Source organism: Protopterus annectens, chromosome 6.part0 (genome assembly GCF_019279795.1).
Source record: "Protopterus annectens isolate FY-2018-M chromosome 6.part0, PAN1.0, whole genome shotgun sequence".
NCBI classification, from domain to species: Eukaryota; Metazoa; Chordata; order Ceratodontiformes; family Protopteridae; genus Protopterus; species Protopterus annectens.
In genome coordinates this window covers 220,875,225-220,897,899 of record NC_056737.1, presented here as the reverse complement: position 1 = coordinate 220,897,899, position 22,675 = coordinate 220,875,225, and the positions used below count along the sequence as shown (strand labels likewise).

General features: G+C 42.5%; 1 protein-coding gene across 1 annotated transcript in view; it reads left to right on the top strand.

The window, feature by feature from the left end:
* The window catches only part of MAP3K9 (mitogen-activated protein kinase kinase kinase 9), a 1,255,777-nt gene that overhangs the window by 343,390 nt on the left and 889,712 nt on the right, over positions 1–22,675 (top strand). The window lies entirely within an intron of this gene.

Here is a 22,675-nt window from a genome sequence, read left to right as displayed (position 1 = left end):
CCTCATGGACATGAGGGCCATTCAGCAAGTACCACTAAAGAGCAGGGGCAAAGATTTTACTCCAGACTTTTCCTAGTACCCAGAAAGGGTAAAACCTGGAGACCAGTACTGGACCTGTCTATAATAAATACATTTCTGGAAGTTCCAAAATTCAAGATGTTGACTCTACAGCAGCTACTGCCCATGCTGGGCAAGAAGGCTTGGCTCGTAACTTTGGACCTAAAAGAGGCATACCTGCATGTCCCAATCAGACTATCTTGCAGAAGATACCTCAGATTCATAGCTGGCTCAATGCATTACCAATTCTCTGCACTGCCCTTTGGCTTATCTGCTGCGCTCAGGGTCTTCACAAAATGCCTGGCACCAGTGATTGCGTTTTGCAGACAAAAAGGAATTCAAATATATCCCTACTTGAACGACTGCCTAATTCAAGCAGAGAACAAAGACATTCTTCTAAAGCATCTGGCATTTGTAAAAAGATCACTAATTGGCCTAGGGTACACAGTAAACGAAAAGAAATCAAAACTAGTGCCCTCTCAAGAGATAATATTCCTGGGTGCAAGCTTAAATACAACTGCCCAGATGGCTTATCTCACGCCAGACAAACAAAAGCAACTGACTACTTACTTCAAGAAATTGGCAACAAAAACCCACCTATCTGCAAGGAAAATCCTGCAGGCCTTGGGTTTCATGGCATCCTGCATTCTACTAATTCCATTTGCCACACTGCATATGAGGAAACTACAATGGTATCTAAAAAGTGTTTGGACTCAGCATTGCCACAGTCTGGAGACTGTAATTGCACTCATTCCCTGCCTGCAACAAGAGTTTCGATGGTGGGCAGAAGCCTGTCACCACAACAAGGGTCTGCCATTCAGTTTATCCACAGCCAGACAGACACTGACAACGGATGCATCAGATTATGCCTGGGAGATCCATATGGCAGGAAAATGTATTCAGGGCACATGGCCTGCAAACCAGATGCATCTTCACATCAATCAAAAAGAGATGCTAGCTGTTCAAAATGTCCTGACAGCTTTCAAGGACCTGCTTCATCCAGGACAGTTACTGATAAAGACAGACAACACTACGGTCATGTGGTACATAAACAAGTAGGGAGGTACACATTCCTACCCCCTCTGCAGACAAGCAATGACCTTATGGGACACAGCATTGGCTTTTCAAGTTCACCTGCAAGCACAATTCCTGCCAGGAAAAACAAATACTCTGGCAGACGAACTAAGCAGAAACCTCATGGATCCCCACGAATGGAAACTGGATCCACAAGTCCTCAGGGTGATGATAAGAAAATGGGGATGCCCAGACATAGATCTATTTGCCTCCCCTCACAACTGCCAATTGCAGAAATTTTGCACAAGGATTTATCGCACGCAAGCATGCATAGTGGATGCCCTATCCTTCAGCTGGAAAAATCTAACAGTGTATGCTTTTCCCCCACTGTCTCCCCTTCCCAGGGTACTCCTAAAGGTCAGACAAGAGAAGCCAAAAATGATACTGATTGCACCAGACTGGCCACGCCAGCACTGGTACCCAATCCTAAAGAGCTTGTCTCAAGGTCCAGCATAGATATTGCCTCAAACATCTCACTTGCTGACCCAACAAAACAATCATATCCTGCACAGACAACTCAGTACCTTAAATCTGGCAGCATGGTGGATAATGTAGCCATTCAGAACACTCCTCTTTCAAAAGTTGTTATGGATGTTATTTTGGAGGCCAGGAGGTCCAGTACCAGAAAATCTTATGCAGAAAAATGGAAGAGATTCTGTGCTTGGAACCAGGAACAAAGCATTGACATGTGTGTACCAAATATCCGTCAGATTTTACAATACCTAACTGAGATGCTAAACAAAGGCCTTTCTTTCTCATCTATTAAGATTCATGCCTCTGCCATTTCAGCTCATTACAATACGGAACCACCTATCTTTTCTCATCCTTTAATAAGGCAGTACCTCAGAGGGGCCAAAAACATTAGGCCTCCAAGGAGAGCACCAATTCTGGCCTGGGACCTCAATTATGTTTTGGAAAAACTCACACTGCCTCCTTTCGAGCCAGCATCAACAACAGATATAAAATTCTTATCCTGGAAAACAGCTCTGCTCCTAGCAATAACCTCTGCAAGGCGAGTCTCTGAGTTACAAGCACTCATGGCTGTGGAACCTTTCATCATTTTTCATCCAGATAGAGTTTCTCTGAGGACAAACCCTAGATTTATGCCTAAGGTGGTGTCCAGTGTGGCCCTCAACCAAACCATTCACTTGCCTACCTTTTATCCAAATCCACAGAACAAGGGTGAGAAAATTCTGCATTCTTTGGACATACACAGGCAGTTACGCTTTTACTTGGGCAGAACTAAAGCTTTCAGAAAGACTGAGCAACTTTTAGTGTCATATGCTGCAGGATCACAAGGAAAGGCTGTCTCAAAACAGACTATTTCTAAATCGATAGGCCATTGCATCCGTTTCTGCTATTTTCAACATGGCAAACCGGTGCCTAAGGGCATTAGGCCTCATTTCACCAGAGCAGCAGCCACTTCAGCAGCCTTCCTTAGAGGAGTACCAACCAAAGATATCTTAGAGGCTGCAACTTGGAGTTTAGTGCACACCTTCACAAACCACTACCACTTACCTCTTTACTCTAAGTCCAGAGCAGACTTTGCCACTGCAGTTCTGCAGGGCCTCATAGCCTCTCCTAATCCTATTTAGCCCAGCCACCCATCCTCAGCTTTGGGATTCAACCCAAGAGTAATGACTGCAACAGTGAAACACGATGAACATAGTACAGTTGTGTACCGACCATAAATGTAGATGTTCAAGTGTATTCACTGTTGCAGTCCAGGTTACCCACCCACCATCCCCCTTTTCTTTGCTGGGACTTATCTGCACTTCTCTATCCTATACAACCTATTTGGTGTATTTGCTTGTAGATGAAGGAAATGTTATTTTTGTGCATGCAGTTTTATTGGCATATTTTTCAGCCTACCAATTTGGGGGCACCTGACATCTGGGGCAAGAAAAACTGAAGAAAATGGCGTCGGCTGCATCTTTTATACCCCTGGCACACTGACGTCAGGGAAGAGGTGACAGCAACTGACGCCGGACCTAGACTTTGGAATTCTGGCCGACTGAGGGTAGCCTGCCAGCAGGATAACCCTAGAGTAATGACTGCAGCAGTGAATGCACTCGAACATCTACATTTATGGTAGGTACACAACTGTACTTTCACACTGCCTACCTTGACCTGGCCAAGGCATTTGACACAATACCCCACTCAGGCATTGTTGACAAACTCAAGAGGTTATGTATAAACCTGTATATCACCCAGTGGATAGCCAACTGGTTCAAAAATAGGACACAGGAAGTTAGAATTGGGTAGTCCACCTCTAGAAAGAGGCCAGTCACAAGTGGAGTACCTCAGGGATCAGTCCGCTCCTTTTTGACATTCTCAGAAATGAAGGCCAATGTCAGTGGTCTCTGGCTGATTAAATTTGCAGATGATTGCAAATTAGGAGCGGTCATTGAATCTCACACTGACACAAATATTCTCCAGGAGGGGCTAACACAGACAAACAACTGGTGTCAGAGCCATGGACTAAAACTAAATGCCAATAAATGCATAATAGTATCCTTTGGGAAGTCATCCATCCCTGGTAACTATCGTATTGACAACACACCCCTTAGAGTTGGCCAGTAGTCAGGGGCTTAGGAATACACACACAGATAGTAATCTAGCCTTTGACCATCTTGTGTCTACAGTGGTGAGGAAATCATTCTATGCTGCGCAACTTCTAAACAAAGGTATGACATAGTTAAGTCCAATTCATCAGACCTATCAGTGAATACAGTGCCGCTTTGGTATGTACCTAACCAGGCATGTCCAACAACTGGACATCCACAGAGGTTCCTCACTAAAAGAATACAGGGAGTAAGTAAAATGTCCTGTGCAGACCACCTCAAGGCCCTATCCCTGTACTACCCCATCTATGGAACAGGCTTCCCCATCCGTGTGAAGCAGAGTTCCACCCTAACCCAATTCAGGTGCAACATGGACAATTGGATGGGAAACTGGAAATCCATCCCTGGTTGGGCACCTATGTCTTTAATGGACATGGGTAACCTGTAATTGGTTCTTCTCCCATGCCCATGCTTAGATTTATCAGTGGTATCAGAACTTGTCAGAGATTTGGGTTGCATGGCAAGGCTTAAAAAAGTCCTTGTGGTCATTAGCATAGTTAAACACCTATGAACCTATGAACATTGAACTTGAAGGATGCCTAGAACTTCCTCATTCTCAAAGAATACAGATGCTGCTTCAGACTTTTTGCTGGGGGGTTATTACTTTCATTTTACCTCATTCCCTTTGAGCTTGCCACTATTCTAGGAGTGTCCACCAAGTGTCTAGTCCTGGCTATATCGCTTATCACAGGCTGCAGAGAACTCCATATGATGTTCTTCGTGTTTCAATGTTGCAGTCATTATACTTGGGTAATCCTTCTGGCAGATTGCCCTCAGTCAGCCTGAAGTTCAAAGTCTTGGGTCCTGCGTCAGTTGCTGTCGCCTCTTCCCTGACGTCAAGTCGTTAGGGGTATAAAAGATGCAGCCGACGCCATTTTCTTCAGTCTTTCTTGCCGCATGGTGCCCGAAGCAGAAGCAGTTCGCAAGTGCTGGTTGGCCGACTCCTGAGATTTTCGTGTTTGAGTTTCAGATTTGAAGTCTTCATTAAAGCTAAGTACCCCATTGGGGAAACTTTTTTCTTGCTCCAGACTGATGTCAGAAAAAGTTAATAATTGTATTTCTTGTGGAAAGCAAATACCTCATAAGGACTTTCATTCTTACTGTATTCCTTGCCTAGGCCCTGACCACGACGTTTCAAGTTGTCGGTTTTGTGCTAGATTTAACCAACACACTATTAAGTGTCGGTATGATTTTGCATTAAACTGTTTTGGGCACAGATTTAATTATAAAATGTCGTTGGATAGCCATCCGACTACCGGAGTTCACAAAAAACGCAAAGAAAAGGATAGACAACCGAGGCTCAAAACCGACGACAAAGCTTTTCCTAAGCCAGTCGCCGGTTCTCAGTGAGGCACTTTCGCAGCCCCTGACACCCGCTACTTTAGAGTTGCAGGTTGCTACCGACTCCCACGTGGAGTTTGCTATGCCGCTGGAATCTTAAAGTATTGGAGCCTCGGACATTATTCCCTCAGATGGGTCTGGTGCCGCTGAGCCGGCACCGGCTTCTGAGGGGGTATTCAGACCTAAACATCTATACATTAAACCGACTTCAAAGGCAAGGACTAAAGCACCTTCAAAGACAGAAACAAGCTCAAGAGCCACATGGACGGGCCTTCATGCCCAAAAAACAGATGCTCAAAATGGCCGAAGACTTGATTACCTTGATCAGGGATTCCCATCACCCTCCTGATAAGAGGCCAAGGCAAGAGACAGACTATGAATCTTCAGATCAGGTTTCCATTTCTTCTGATTCCTCTTCTGATCAGGAATACTCACTTCTGCTCTATGAGGATTCTGATGCTGAAGAATCTATTCCTTCAGCTTCTCCTCCTGAGGACTATTTTTTGGGGGGAAACCTTGCATACCATGAGGGAGCATTTCCACTGGGAGAGCCAAGATTTTTCAGAATCTAAAAAGAGGCTCAGGGACTTCCTTTTACTACCTCAACACAGGCCTCTTGCCATTCCACCTGTGTTAGACATTCTAGATGATGTGTTTTCAGAGTCTAGTCTGACCCCTGTCTCCTTACCTCAAACTCCTGTTAAACCTGACAGATATTACAGGCTTCCTGACACTCATAAATTCCTTTTCAAAACCCTACTGCAGACCTAGAGACGTGGCTCTTGAGCTTGTTTCACAGAGTCCCAAAGGGGTTAAGGCTTCCTCTGCAAAAAACCCTACCCCCTCTGACAGAGATTCTAGGGCACTGGATAGATGGGGAAAAAAGGTTTACACATCTGCTACCTTGGCTATAAGAGCCTTAAACTGTCAGTTTTATATGCTCAAATATCAGCAACATGTTATGACATTGCTTAAACATAAAATGTTGTTAAATTCTGAATGTGCAGAAAACAAGGAAATGCAGGATTTATTGCATGGAGCTGAACAAGTTGGAAAGCATACTTTGCAATGTGGTTTTGATTCTCTGGAGGCCTCCTGCAGGGCCGCAGTTACGGGTTCTGTAATTAGGAGACATGCTTGGTTAAAGGAACAAAGTCTGCCTGATCATGTCAAAGTTAAATTATTAGTTGCACCTTTACAGCACGATACTTTGTTTGGTGTTAAGGCAGAAGAGGTGTTAAAGAAAATGGAGGAGAAAGCTAAATCTATGCAAACTGTCAAAGATTTTTTACAAGTACAGCCACCTAGGTTTGGTAGACACTGGCCTACAAAGAATTGGTTCTTTCCAGTGTCAGACAGACCTCAAAGGGGCAGATCCAGATGCCCTAGAGGCAGATCCTAGGCGCAAGGTTCATACAGGTCAAAGCAATGGGGTGCTTCTACCTCCAAAAGTGGAGAAGACAAATCACAACCATACAGGAAAACAGTCCCAATGACTTCCCCCTGCCTGCACCAAGCACTTATCTCCAGGCAGCACCCTTAGGGGGAAAAATAGCACTTTTTTTTTTCAAAAGTGGCACATTATAACCCAGGACAAGTGGGTTCTAAACATAGTGTCACAAGGCTACAAGTTTCACTTCCATACCCTGCCAAAGGCAAATGGTTGGCCAGATCTGCCAAAACATCAATGGGCAGAGGCACAAAAACAAGTCTCATCCCTCATGGACATGGGAGCTATTCAACAAGTACCACAGCAAGAGCAGGGACAGGATTTTACTTATGACTGTTCTTGGTACCCAGAAAGGACAAAGCCTGGAGACCAATACTGGACCTATCTATTCTAAACACATTCCTGGATATACCAAAATTCAAAATGTTGACCTTGCAGCAGCTCCTGCCCATGCTGGGCAAAGAGGCTTGGCTCGTGACTTTAGACCTAAAAGAGGCATACCTGCATGTCCCAATCAGGCAATCATGCAGAAGATACCTCAGATTTATGGCTGGCTCAATGCATTACCAATTCTCTGCACCGACCTTTGGCTTATCTACTGTGCCCAGGGTGTTTACAAAGTGCCTGGCACCAGTAATTTCTTTCTGCAGACAAAGAAGAATACAAATATATCCTTACTTGGACGACTGCCTAATTCAATCAGAGAACAAGGACATTCTACTACAGCATTTGGCGTTTGTGAAAAGACTTTTAACATGCCTAGGGTACATGGTTAACGAAAAGAAATCAAAACTAGTACCCTCTCAAGAGATAATATTCCTGGGTGCAAGCTTAAATACAACTGCCCAGATGGCTTATCTCACGCCAGACAAACAAAGCCAACTGACTACCTATTTCAAAATGCTGGCAACAAAGGCCCAGTTATCTGCAAGAAAAATTCTGCAGGCTTTGGACTTCATGGCATCATGCATCCTACTAATTCCATATGCAAGACTGCATAGGAGGAAACTTCAGTGGTACCTAAAAAGTGTCTGGACACAACATTGCCACAGCCTGGAAACAAAGATTACTCTCATTCCCTGCCTGCAAAAGGAGTTTTGATGGTGGGCGAAGGCTTGTCACCAAAACAAGGGACAGCCATTTACATTACCCCCAGCCAGGCAGAACCTAACAACGGATGCATCAGATTATGCCTGGGGGGCCCACATGGCAGGAAGATGCATTCAGGGCACCTGGTCCACAAACCAAATGCATCTACATATCAATCAAAAAGAGATGCTAGCTGTTCAAAATGCCCTGACAGCCTTCAAGGACCTACTTCATCCGGGACAACTACTGATAAAGACAGACAACACCATGGTCATGTGGTATATAAACAAGCAGGGGGGCACACATTCATACCCCCTTTGCAGACTAGCCATGGCTTTGTGGGACACAGCATTGACTACCAAGTTCACCTGCAGGCACAATTCCTGCCAGGAAAGGAAAATACTCTGGCAGACAAACTAAGCAGAAACCTCATGGATCCCCACGAGTGGCAGCTGGATCCACAAGTCTTCAGCATGATAACAAGGAAATGGGGATGCCCGGACTTAGATCTATTTGCCTCCCCTCACAACTACTAACTAAAAAGTTTCTGCACAAGGACTTATCACAGTCAAGCATGGAAAAGTGGACGCCTTATCTTTCAACTGGAAAAACCTGTCAGTATATGCCTTTCCTCCACTGCCTGTCCTCCCCAAGATACTCCTAAAGGTCAGACAGGAGAAACCAAAAATGATACTGATTGCCCCAGACTGGCCCCACCAGTACTAGTATCCGATCGTAAGGAACTTGTCTCAATGCCCAGCCTGGACCTTACCTCAAATACCTCATCTACTGTCCCAGCAAAACAATCAGATCCTGCACAGCCATTTCAGGACTCTAAACCTGGCAGCATGGCGGATTATGTAGCCATACAAAGCACACCTCTCAGTAAAGATGTGATGGATGTCATTCTGGAAGCCAGAACACCTGGTACTAGGAAATCTTATGCTGGAAAATGGAAGAGATTGTGTGCTTGGAACCAGGCACAAGGAACTGATACAGCTGTACCAAATATTCCTCAGATTTTGCAATACTTAACTGAGATGCTGGACAAAGGTCTATCTTTTTCATCAATTAAAATTCGTGCCTCTGCCATTTCTGCTCATTACAATACAGAGCCACCAATCTTTTCTCATCCTTTATTAAGGCAGTATCTCAGAGGAGCCCAAAATTTAAGGCCTCCAAGGAGATCGCCAATACCTGCATGGGACCTCAATTATGTCTTGGAAAAACTCGCCTTACTTCCATTTGAGCCAGCTGCTACTGCTGATATAAAGTTTTTATCCTGGAAAGCAGCTCTGCTCCTAGCAATACCTTCTGCAAGACGAGTGTCAGTGCTACAGGCACTCATGGCTGTGGAACCTTTTATATTTTTTTATCCAAACAGGGTCTGTCTGAGGACAAACCCAACATTTATGCCTAAGGTGGTGTCCAGTGTGGCCCTTAACCAAACTATTCATTTGCCAACTTTTTATCCAAATCCACAGAACAAGGGGGAGAGAATTCTGCATTCTTTGGACGTACATAGACAGCTTAGATTCTATTTGGACAAAACTAAAGTTTTCAGGAAGACAGAGCAATTACTAGTGGCATATGCTGCAGGATCGCAAGGAAAGGCTATCTCCAAGCAGACTATTTCAAACTGGATAGGCCAATGCATTCGTTTCTGCTATTCACAACATGGCAATCCAGTGGCTAAGGGCATTAGGCCACATTCAACTAGAGCTGCAGCCACTTCAGCAGCCTTTCTCAGGGGAGTTCCAACTAAAGATATTTTAGAGGCTGCTACTTGGAGTTCAATGCGCACCTTTACAAAGCATTATCATCTGCCACTTTACTCTAAATCCAGGGCAGGCTTTGCCACTGCAGTTCTGCAGGGCCTCATAGCCGCTCCTAATGCTGTTTAGTTACAGCCTCCCAACCATAGCTTTGGGACTCTACCCAAATGTAATGACTGCAACAGTGAAACACGAAGAACATAGTACAGTTGTGTACACTTACCATAAATGTAGATGTTCGAGTGTATTCACTGTTGCAGTCTAGGTTACCCACCCACCATTCATGTATGTTTATATATATATATGTGTGTATATATATATATATATATATATATATATATATATATATATAAATTTTGGCTAACCTTTAGAGGGCACCTGACATCTGGGTCAAGAAAAACTGAAGAAAATGGCATTGGCTGCATGTTTTATACCCCTGACGACCTGATGTCAGGGAAGAGGCGACAGCAACCAACGCATGACCCAAGACTTTGGAATTCAGGCCGACTGAGGGCAACCGGCCAGCAGGATTACCCAAATGTAATGACTGCAACAGTGAATACACTCGAATATCTACATTTATGGTAAGTGTACACAACTGTATCTTTCCTTACCTGCATGACTATCTCATCCAAGCAAACTCCACAGAGGAATTACTCCAGGCCGTAGCCTTCAACAGGGATCTATGGCATCTCTTGAAGGTTACTCTCAGCCTCCAAAAGTCTTGCCTGGTGTTATCACAAAAAGTAGTCATTCTGATATCCTTGCTTGGGCATGTTGGCCCAGAGGGCATTAGTTCTTCAGGACAACTTGGAAAGGTACAAAAATATTTATTGAACCTTGCTTAGCAGACGATGGCCATGGCTGGATATTTTTCAGTGATGTGGGATTTATGGATGCACCATTGTCAAGGTCCCACAAGTCAAATTAGACATGCAGAATATCCACTGATACCTCAATTCAGTAGGGTGCCAACACTTACCTCTCCACTGTCTTTATATCTCCTTTTGTTATTTCCTTAGTCTTAGTAAGAAAACCTGACTTAGCCTAATATAATTTGATTATGATCTGCTTGTTGCTGATATCACACCATTTTATCTTCCCTTCAGCTCTTGGAGGTTGCAGTACTGGAATCCGGCTGCATGGTAACGTCAAGAGCTCTGTTGAGGTGCTCTTCTCTGTGGTACCTGACACTTGTATCAACTTTCACTTTCCCTTGTTGAGCTTGGCTTGCTGTCTTTTTGGAAAAGTTAAGGTCAAACAGGTCTTGGCTTCACTGTTATCAACTCCCTCCCTGTGTTAAAGTCCTAACCCAGGGTTGCCTGCATTGACATGCATTATGCATGCACTCACTCTCACACAGTGATACACACACTGCCACTGGCTCCCTCCACATTTCTGCTGCCAGCCTTAATGTTATAGGTTCATAAGTCAGTGTTAGGCTGCCAGTCTGCAGCACATTACAAGTCTAACCAAATTCCCCTGCTCAGAAGTTCACTGTAGCATCAAGGAGGGCATGATGGGATAAACCAGGGGAGAATTTGAAGCTGCCCATCTAAATGTTAAGGTTTATCTTGAAGGTGGCAAGGGTGCTGCTCTGCTTGACATGAACTACAGTTTGTTCCAGAGGTGAGGGATATGTTAAGATATGAATCTGTCATGTCAATGTGTCTTACATGTTATTGGATGACGCAGTTCTGCAGCAGTAATGTTGTCGCCTCACAACAAGAGGTTCTCCGGTTCTATTCTCGGCTGGAGTGTCTTCTGTGCGGAGTCTGCATGTCCACCCTGCGTTTGTGTGGGTTTCATCCAGGTGCTCCTGTTTCCTCCTACGTTTGAAAGGCATGTGTCTGGAGCATTTCTCCCTAGGCTTCCGCTGAAAATTGGATTCGTTACAAGTCGGACTTTCCTGGTAAACAAATTTTAAATAAAAAAAAAAAATTTGCTGATAAAGGTGCAGTTTTCTAAGTAGATATTTGAGGTGCTATTTGTTCTGTGAAGGCATAGGTAGTCAAAAAGGGTTGCTGTTACATAGCTCAAAATTCTAGGCTCAACTCTCCACAGGGGAGTCAGTAGGAGTGCTGAGTGAGGGCTGCCAGTCTGTCTTGATAGCTAACATTTTTGAGCTGACTGATCTTTTTAGTTATAGCAAAAGAACAAAACTTCCTAGCAGCTCCCAAGTGCCTAAACTGATGGAGCAAACCAGCAAGCAAGGAACAAAAACCATCAAGGCAGCCACGACAAAATCCACTTTAATGCAAAATAAAAGAAAAACAAAGGATGCACTCTTTCGTGTGTTGCACGCTTCATCAGATCCTAACATAATGCTAATAGGCTGTTTTCTTGTATAAACATGATTTACTATCATAAAGCAGCATATAGAAGAATAAAGTTAAAACCACTCCCCTCATACACTTTTAAACTTTAAGTTTACGCCCACTCAAGGCAGGATTGATACCAAAGTTGGAATTAATGCCTGGATATCTGTGAGCTTGTATTTTCAGGATCCAGTGCAATTCCACTTGTTCTAAATAATTATTAGCATACCCTCCCCTAACATTATGAAATACATGCTTTAGTACTCTAAAACTGAAGCTATGTTCTGGTAGCTCAATAATGTGCTTGGCTAATGCATTCTTAATATTTTTAGTTTTTATCTCATACAAATGCCTATTTACCGTATCTCTCAGTCTTTTAATGGTTTTGCCCACATAGCGACAGAAACAGAGGTTACAGGTAGACAAATAAACTACCTGTGTAGTATTACAGTCAGCATAAAATCTCGATATAAAAATAAATGTCATGTTGGGGTGGATACATTTTTGTTGTTTAGTTATAACCTTATACACCTTACAATTTCTACACAAATAAGTGCCTAGTCTGTTACTTATTTGACTGGCGATGCTTACTATTACATAGTAGTTCTTTTAAATTTCTACTGTCCCTATAAGTAAATGTAGGTGTTTTCCCAACAATATCAGCTGTCTGTTGATCTGTAGTTAAAAGATACCAATTATTCTGTATGGTGTTAAGTGTTATGTTGACATCATTTGTATATCTAGTAGTAAAAGATACCCTATTTCTATTATGGCTCTTCAGGGACATGACTTTAACTTGAATGTTATTATCAGTCATTCTAGATAAACCCTACTTTGTTGGCCAGTACTTCACCTTGTATTTTATTCACTAGTTTCCTGTTGTAACCTCTGTCTTGAAATAACCCTGTAAGTGTATTTGCCTCTTTCTTTAGGTCATCTTCTTTTGTACATAATCTGAATATCTTGGTAAATTGACTGGGGTGCATGCTGCCATTAACTAATAGTCCATTTCTCCAGCATGTTTTATGATATAAAGTAGTAGAAATGTCCCTATTGGATCCTCTTGTGAGCAGGATATCTAAGAAATCTATTTCTGTATGTGAAAATTTAAGGGTAAACTTAAGGAAATCTGTAGTGGACTCTAGGTTAGAAACAAACCTGCAGAGTAAATCCCCACACTAGACCACAATAAAAAGACGTTGTCCACAAAATTTAACATGTCCTGAAAATTCACTACTAAAAAGATGTTTACTCTCCCAAAAATGCATTTACCCAAGTGGCATAAGAGTTGGCAGACAGGGTGCCCATAGTGACACCCCATTTCTGCAGATAAAACTGATTATCAAATATGAAAACATTGTTCTCTAAAATATATCCAAAAATGTACAAATCAAATTAATGATATAGGTAGTAAAAACACATTCAGTAGTTAAAATTTCCCTTATTGCTTCAACACCATAAACATTTGGAATAGATGTAAAAAGATTTTTAACATCTAAATTAACCGTCACACATAAAGCAACATCACATTCACGTATAAAATCAGCCAGATATTTCAAGAAATGATTTGTGTCTTTCAGTATTGTTGGTATGTGGAACACAATCTGTTTTAATTTATCTTCTACATACATAGAGGTTCTGTGGCCCAACCACCACCCGCAACAATGGGTCTCATGGGCGGTTTGATGGGTCTTTATGAATTTTGGGTAAATATTTCATAATGGGTATGACTGGATGATTCACATTTAAACAATGGTATATGGACTCATCAGTGAGTCTACTCATCAGTAGATCATATAAACAATCCCTTATGTTGTTGTTGTTGTGTCTTTCGGCTTTTCCCGGTTAGGTGCCGCCACAGCAGAACTCCGGTCCGCTAATGATTGGCAGTAGATTTTTACATGCCGAGTTGCCAGCTCTGAAGCACAACCTTCAACGAAGGTACGCCCATTCATGCATGTCTCCACACAGAAGACGCTCTAGCTGAGAATCGAACAGGACGACGTCTTACTGTGAGGCGACAACGCTACCACAGCACCACCACCGCAGTATAAACAATCCCTTATGTTATTCAGAATTCTCTGTACCAAAAGACTGTCTACCCTGTGATAGGTATCCTCCTTTTCCAACAACAGTGACATGGCCTCTAAATAATCAGTCACATTCATCAACACAATAGCACCTCCCTTGTCTGCTGGTCTTGTACACAGTTCAGACATGTTTTGTAAACAGCTCAAAGCTCGCTTGTTAGATGGATTCAAATTATAAAAACTGTCTTTGTGAGGATGACTTAAGATGTTAGTAGAAATAACAAAGGAATCCCAGAGACAAAGCTTCAGCACTCTACCTTTTAGTAAAATAAGACCAAAAACACAAACGATAATGTGAGCACTTTTGCACAACAGTGCTTCTTCAGACAAATAACCACATCTCAATTTATTTATTTATCTTATTATTAAAATGAACAATCATCACTTAGGTAGATCCTTGGACATCAAAACAGATTTTAAAGAAACTCTATCATTAAGCCCAGGTTTCCTATTGGCACAAAACCTTAAAATCCAAAGGAGCTCCTTCTGCTCTGTATAGTTCCTTAAATCACCACCACGTGGATTTTCAGGCACAACCTCCACTACTTTAAAAACAAAATGGTGTTAAATCAGAACCTACCACATGTTTAGCCAAGGTATTCGTTACTTCACTCTTCTTAATGGCATAAACATGTTCACGTATCCTCTCAAAGAGCATCATGTTTGTTTTTCCTATATAAAAACAATTACAATCCCTGCAGGTAGCCTAAGTCCTTAGTCTTACAGTTGGCATTAACTTTAAAAGAAAAAACCTGTCCAGAGACTGGATGTATAAATTCATTGGAGCCATCAATAAAAGAGCAGTATCTACAGCTCCCACAAGAGTGGGTGCCTAAAAAAGGCTGTGTTTGGGGGGCATCCTTATACGTGTCCCTGTAGCAAAGGCGTCGCTTCATTGACTTCTTATTCTTATAACTAAGTAAGGGCTTCTCACCTACTAAGTCCTTGACACGATTATCAGTTGTTAAAATGCCCCAATTTGAAAATCACATCAATAACTTGTTCAATGTCACTGGCATATGACAATGTCAAGGAGATATGACCACCACGTTGTTGCACACGTCCCGTATCATGGGAATCTCCCTTATCAGAGAAATAGGGCTTGGCTCTATCTGCCCTAAGACTCTTAACTTCTCTTGTCATTGTTTCAACTTCAAAACAGCTATAGTCTCTAGCCAGGAACTCTTCTGAGAGTGTCCCTTAGTCATCTGAAAATCCTTCTTCGGTGTTATTCAATCTTGACATTCTCATGCCTTGTCCCTTCAGGACATTATGTACATGTGGCGGGTGCATACTATTGCGTTGTAAAACAGTGTTCTGTTTACAAGGTTTCCTATATAACCTAGTAGTAAAGTTGCCTGAAGCATCCGTGTTAATCCTTACATCCAAAAATATCACCTCTTCATGACTTAAGATGTTACATAAATCTTTTTCACATTTGTACAAACAAGTCTACATGGGCTGGTAGTTGAGGAGTGAACGTATTTGATTTTGCTATAAGTCAATGTACTAGAAGTTGTTTGTGTACCAAATAACTTTAACTCTACATTGCGTGCAAACATTCGTAAATCTATTAATACATCACTTACTTTGGCAGAAACAGATGGAATAAAAGATAATCCTTTGTTTAAAACTGCAAGTTCCACGGAATTTAACACATAGTCATAATTGACTACAAAACCATTTATTGTTGTGCTTTCCTGATGACTGGGAGTCTTTCTGTGGAGTGTTTCCTCTTCTTTCTCCCTCTGCTGGTGGACTGCGTACTTGCAGTTGTACTCTGACATGCAAGGGTAAAAAAAATCCATATTCAAAGAGGGGAATGTCTTTGGTCTTGCTCCTGTTCTTTCAAAAGTAAATGTTTCTTAGTTCAAGGGGGGAGTAGAATGAATCTTTGTAGCAGGAGTGGAATGGATTGTTGTGGCAGTTCTCACAGCACAAGCAGTCGTATGTGGAAGACGCTCATTCTGACAATTATCCAAACAGTACTCTGCATTGTCATCTCTTGCAGCAGTCATATAAGTAGGAGTAGGCGTGTTCATTGGTGCAGAGACAGTAATGGTATGTTTGGGTCATAAAAACACATTGCCCAAACAGAAGTCATTATAGTCCCGCTGTAGCTTCCTTTGTTTCGTTTGCTGCAATCTAGTTTCAAATGCCATGATACTGGATAAAACACTATCATGTTGATGTAGGTATCACCCTTAAAACAAGATAAGTCCTTCTGTGCCTGTTCTGTTTGCTGTATTAATTCCTTTTAAGTAGAAGTGCTCCAAAATTAATCTCACAACGTCAGTCTTTTTAGTTATGAATCTCTGACAGTATGTCAAGCTGAGTGATGTGCTTAAACAAATACATGCTAAAAGATGCATTGTATTTAATAATGGGGTCTCATGAGATAGGTGTAAAGGGGAATTAAGACTTCTTTGGATGTAGTGAACATGACTTTGGAAATTAGATGATTCATATAAAAATCTTTCTAAAAAAATTACGGAGACATAATGGTCAAACTATAAGGAATTAATAAAAGTGCTTGGATCCCTTATGCTGATTGTTAGGGTGCATCACCTATGTGGTATATAAAAATGTTTTATTTACCAAGATGAACTATGCTTCTGGGTCTATATTACTGTGTCGAAAGACATGTTCGCCAAACACTTCTTAACTGACATGGAAATATTGACTTGTCAAAAACCTGAATGGCCGAGTCAGGAAATGGGGGAAAAAAATTGCTCTCCCATCATAGGGGATTTGCCCTTTTCTGCACTGTAGTGCTATCTCGGAGTTGGTATATTTAGTTAGGGGGTGTGGGGGGCACATTGTAGTGTTTGAAAGTGTGTTTTTTTTCTGTATGGCTGAGCAATTTTTTCCCGTGGGAAAACATTCGCTAACTCGGCCATTTGGATTACTGACAAGTCGATATTTCTGTGTCAGTTAAGACGTGTCTGGCGAACGGTAATATAGACCCATGCTACTTTTTTTGCATTTAATTTGAGACCATTTTCATTGCACCAATTGTTCACATGGTCTAACCCATGTTGGAATGATTGGCAGTCGATGGATGATTGAATAGCAACACCCAGTTTGCAGTACTTTGCAAATATAGGTAACTGCGTAGGCCAGGAGTATTTGCCCGAAGGTCCAATAAATAGATGCTAATAGTAGAGGACCCAGCACTGTGGCTTACCAATTGTTAATTCCAGCATGGCCATACCTGATATTGACTCTGTCATCTGACATCACTTATGTGTTGACATATCATGGGTTGACTCTGTTGTTTGCTGGCACTGGTTAAATTAATTTGTTTTCTGCACTGGCTAGTACCTTTTTTGTACTTGCCCCTTTAGGTTACCCAACATCTTTTTGGGTCTTCTCAGCCCTCTTGCTTTTCTGCTTTGCCCATCTTCCCCACTCATTGGCTGCCCAGCAACTTACAGGCATAATCATTCATATTCCCCTCTGGTTCTGAAGCAGGGCAAGCTATCTTGCAAAGAAAGTTTTATCACCTTGGTCCTGGATGTTACTGGATCAAAGTTAGAAGCTTTTTTCTTAAAAGGAGTAAAACCCAACTCTTTATCATCAGTTTTCAAGACGCTTTATGTGGTAAGAGTCGTAGAAGTGGAAGAAAGTTTGAGGGTAAACATGAATCCTTAGTGGAAGATTGCATGCCAGATATAGATCCAGGATGTTTTCCTTCCTCCTTAACTCAGACTTTTGGAAATCTTTTGAGGTTGATGAAAAAAGAAAAAGAGCGATTATGTGTTGACATCCATTTTCAGTAAATTAGGCTCAAAAAGTATATAGAATACCTGAAAAGAGCTCATCCTAAGTGGTCCTTTCTATGTTGCCGATCATTAATTATATAATGAAAGATGCATAGCTTATCTGGAAATTGTAGCCTTCATCCCTAAAGCAATCGCAGCCCCCACCAGATATGCTGGTTCATCCTTCATGCTTCTGACAATGATGTCTGTAGTTCTGAACTACAGTAGAAAGTGAGTGTTCATGCACCACAGCCTTGCCATGAGGACTGTGAACTGCTAATACATATGGCATGATTTTAGAGGCAAAAAAATTCTGAAATGTTAAAGCAGCTTCCTAAAGGCTACTTTAGGAGTAACCTTAAGACACAGCTAGAAACTGCCTTCAGTCTAAGCTCAGTCATTTCCTGAGTGTAGCGCTACGTTTTGGATGCAGTCAGTAGGGCAGCAGACACTGGGAATCATTCTCTGCTGACTTTCCTGGCTTTGTCTTGCACCTTCATCAAGGTGTGCTTTTTTAATTCCTATTTTCAAGGGTTGCTGCTGTTTGAATCAGACACTAGTGCTTTTTTTCAGGAACTGAAGAAGAAAGGTCAGCATTTTTCTACTGCAAGATTCTTGTCATTCTTATTTATATTTCTACCAATATTAAGTGAGCTAGTGGAAGCTTTGGTTCTGCCTGCTTTGGCAAGGCCTTTACTAAAGGTATATGTATGGTCAGAGAATGGCTGTTGGCCACCAGAAGCAAGGGTACAGTTTTGGAAAGTGTCTTTGCCTTTGGCAAGCTCAGATTGGATGTCCTTCTCTTAAGGAAGACTTTAGCAGTCAAGGCTGCCTTCCTAACCTTCATCCAAACTGAGCAGTTGAGTATAGGAGGTAGTGAAACACAGTTAATACTTGTAATTTTATTTCTCACCTCTCCCCCAGATTGTAAATATCAGGGCTCCCAAACCAGTTTCATTTGGCCAGTGCCGAGGCACCATGCCTGCTCAGTAAAAGCCCCATCCCGAGTCTCCTGCTAGATCGGTGACTTTCAGAGGCATCCACATGTCTTTTTGGTTCTATAAGACAATTTAAAAAGCTTCTGGCATGGTCACTTTACAGTCCCTCTATCCTTTAATTGCTGATTTGACCTTTGGGACGTTTGCCTTTACATCAACATAAGGGTAACGCAACAAAAGTTTTCTGTATTTCTGCACAGGCAATGACCATATTTAGTTCTGGAGCCTGCCATTCAGCCTCTCCTCAGCACCAGGAGTTTGTACCAGTGGTAGTAGTGACAACAAGCCTGCAGAATAAGAAGGTATGTTTTCCTGTGTCTAACCAGCAAGCATCTTGGTAGTGACTTCAAGAGAACTTGTGCTCCAACAAGGGAATGAGTGGTAAATATTTTCAAGGAACTTGTAATCATGGTCAGTTGTAAAAAAATCACATTTTATCCTAGTACAGATCATAACCTTTGTAGGCTGCTGTTTGAACAATATATTGATGAAGACACTTCCTCATGTTCAGCAGCTTTAGGACATCCTCTATCTTGTTGACATTCTGGTCTCCCAGATATCAAGTTCTGTCAGTAATGTGACTCATGAAGCTGCTGGCAATCTCACTAACCATGGTATCTGTTGCGTGCTACGTTAGGCTTTGACCTCGTAGTGATCCCTGGAGCAATCTGATCTAGAAAACTGACTCCTCCTACCTTGCTTTTGACTCCAGTTTGTTGTTTGGTGACTCAACCCTGCATTCTTATAGTCTGTTTATAGCTTCATCATCTCAGTCTAGTGTCTGCTTCCAGTCTGGATGTATTGAATGCAGTGGGGGAACTACAGCAAATACCATTTTGATCATGGGGTTATGAGAACCACGAGATGCCTTGCATTACATCAGTCTACTGGAGATAAGGGTAGTAAAGCTGGGATTAAAGAATCCCTACCTTTTTCTCCCACAGGAACATGTGCTTGATTCATTTCAACGACGCTGCTAGTGGCTTGGTATAAAAAAATATCAGTTTGAGATCCTAAACCCTATAATGGGAAGCCAGCTTCTTTAAGAATAGGCACTGGAGAAGGAATTAATTCTTTGGCAGTTCACATTCCTGATTATTTTCTGATATTGACATCTCAACTGAAATTTAGTATTGACTCAACAAATTATCCATTTCTTAGAAGGTATCTGCCATGCCATTAGGTGAATTGCATCCGTTTGTGATTGATCTTTTTGTAACTATAACTATCATCTGATGCATTGTTTTTTAATAATTTGTTAATAGGTTCATAGGTTGGTACTAGGCTATTGGCCCTAGGGCCTATACAAGCCTAGCCATAACAATTCCCTGGATATTTCTTCCCACAATATTTACTTCCCAGGACCCCTGTCTAGCAGGGCGACTGACATGATCCCCGGGGTGAATTTCCTATCTCCCATCCAATCGTCAAGATTCCTTTTGAAGAGGGCCAAGGAGGCACTCTGCTTGATATGTATGGGCAGTCTATTCCAGAGTATGGGGAGTCTCTGGGTCAGGAACCTATCCCTCCCGCATGTTTCGTTTATTGTGATGACAAGGCTCAGATCCCTGGAGTGTGTGGCTCGAGGGATTGGGATTTCTTTAAGTGGAGCATGTCCAACAGCTCAGGGTTTGACATGGCCTTGTAGCAGGGATCACCTCTGAGTAGACAATATGCCACAGAGTAGAGCTGGAGTTTTTTTTAAGACGGTCAGCGTAGGGCATCTACTTTAGGCCTGTGATTCTTTTAGTGAGATATTTCTGCGACCTTTCTAGCTGTTGCAGATATCTTGTGAGGTACATACCAAACTGGGAGTTGTACTCTATAATGGGTACAGTGGGACAATGACCTCCTTTTTTCTGGATGAAAAGCCCTTAGTGATGAGGTGTGCCACATAGAAGGATTTCCTGACTGTTGTGGCGATGTGGTTATCGAAGGTGAGACCACTGTCCACCTGTGCCCCTAAGTCTCTCATCACACTTTTGGTGTTTAGTGTACTGCCACCTATGTTGTAATTCATGGGTGCATGTTTTTTCCCAAAGGGGATAACTATACATTTCTTGGCATTAATCTTGAGCCCATGGCTCTGGTGCCAAGCATCTGTTGCTGTAAGGCCCTTTTGTAGATATCCACACAATTTGGGGATTCAATAATGGTTCCCAGTTTGCAGTCATCTGTGAACTTTGTTAGCCAGAGTCCCTTAGTGTTGGCCTGTACTTCAGAGAAGTAGATTCCAAACAAGAGCGGTCCCAGGACTGAACCCTGAGGTACTCCACTTGTCACTTGTCTGGAGCTGGATTTGGAGTCGGCTACTTTTTCAGTCTGGGTTCTGTCAGTAAGCCAACTGGCAACCCATCAAGTGACGTAGGGCTATATGCCCAGCTTAGTAAGTTTATTATGATTCCAGAGTGAGGGATGGTGTCTAAGGCCTTGGTGAGGTCCATATAGGCTGTGTGGACCGCCTTACCCTCGTCCACAGCTCTGGAGACTGATTCAAAGAAGTCAGTCTGGTTCAGGAGACAAGATTGGCCCTTCACAAACCCAAACTGGGTGGGGTCCAGTGTTTGAAGGTTGCCAGTGTTTTTATTTATAAGTTCCACGGTAATGTGTTCCATGCCCTTGCAGATCAGGCTTGTCAGACTGATGGGATGGTAGTTCCTGGGATCCAAGGTGGATTCCCCCCTTGTGGAGTGGGATAACTGTAGCTGTGTGCCACTTAGTGGGCAGAAAGCCTGAGGTGAGGCTATGATTAAACATGACACTTAATTGAGGTGCCAGTTCATTTTGTAGTTCATGTAGTACACAGCCCAGGATGTCGTTTGGTCCCATGGATGTTGTATTCTTAGCTTTGAAGAGTGCGGTTTCTATCTGTGTGGCAGTGATTATCAGAATTTGACAATATTTTGGTATTGAGATGCGCCCTTTAGGGGGTGAGGGGGGGTGAAGTTGGCACTGAATTGATCTGCCAGGATATTGGCAATATCCTTGGGATCAGTATATTTAATGCCATTCTGTGGTAGCTCAGAGCAGATCTGAGCATTGCCATTTAGATTCTTGACATAACTATAGAATGCCTTGCGGTTGTCTTTGAAATCTTTGGTAATTTTATTTTCGTAACTAGCTTTGGAGGATTTTATGAGGAATCTCAGCTTCTTACTGAGGCTGATAAGGGAGTTTTTTTGCATCCTGGGATTTTCCTTTTTTCTGCAACAGTTTCTTCCTTCTGTTGTATAGTTTGTTTATGGCAGGGGACCACCAGATTGGCTTCCTCTTTTTGGAGGAGAGCATCTTGGTTCTGTTTGGGATGGCATGATTCATGCACAAGTGGATGTGCTTGTACAGTGCCTTAGTGTAGGATAGAGCAGTTGAACTTTCAGCTCCCGTCTGCATGGGTGTCATGATGTTTGTCACTTCTGACTTGAGTAGCATGAAGTTGGCTTTGGAGAAGTTTTTTACAGAGTTTTCCTTACTGGGGGTGGGGTGGGATGTGGATGTCAAGGGTGATTTGCTTATGGTCAGACCTGACCAATGAGTGGTGACCACTGGTGTGGAGCATCTATCTCCCATGTTGGTAATGACCAGGTCTAGGATATTGGAGCCCCTGGTGGGACTGTGGATTATTTGATCCAGGGCGTTGGAATTTATGAACTCAAGAACCGTTGGGAAAAGGTGCTGGTACCCGAGTAGTTTTCCCAACTCTTCCATGTCTCTCTTCATGTAGTCCAGGGAGGTACATCTCATGTCATTCACTCCAACATGGACAGTGACAGAGTCGTATTTGTACTTGTTGTGGAGTGATTTGAGTGCATGCATTATGTGGCGGATCCTGGCACCCGATAGGCAGTTGACTGTAATTTTCTGCTTGCTCAGCCTGGTGAGTGGGACATCAGTGTGCCTGACTGTAGAGTCACCTATGACTAAAATGTTGGGTATGTTGTCTTGCCTTAGGGGCTGTTGGGTGGCACACTGGTGTTGTGAGCTGTGTGTCACTTTGGTTGTGATTGGTGTTTGTTTGTGTTTCAGCTTCAGAGTTCCTTGTTGCTTGGGCAGGTTAATGTTAAGGGCCTCCGCATATGTGGGTTTAGTGTTGCTATG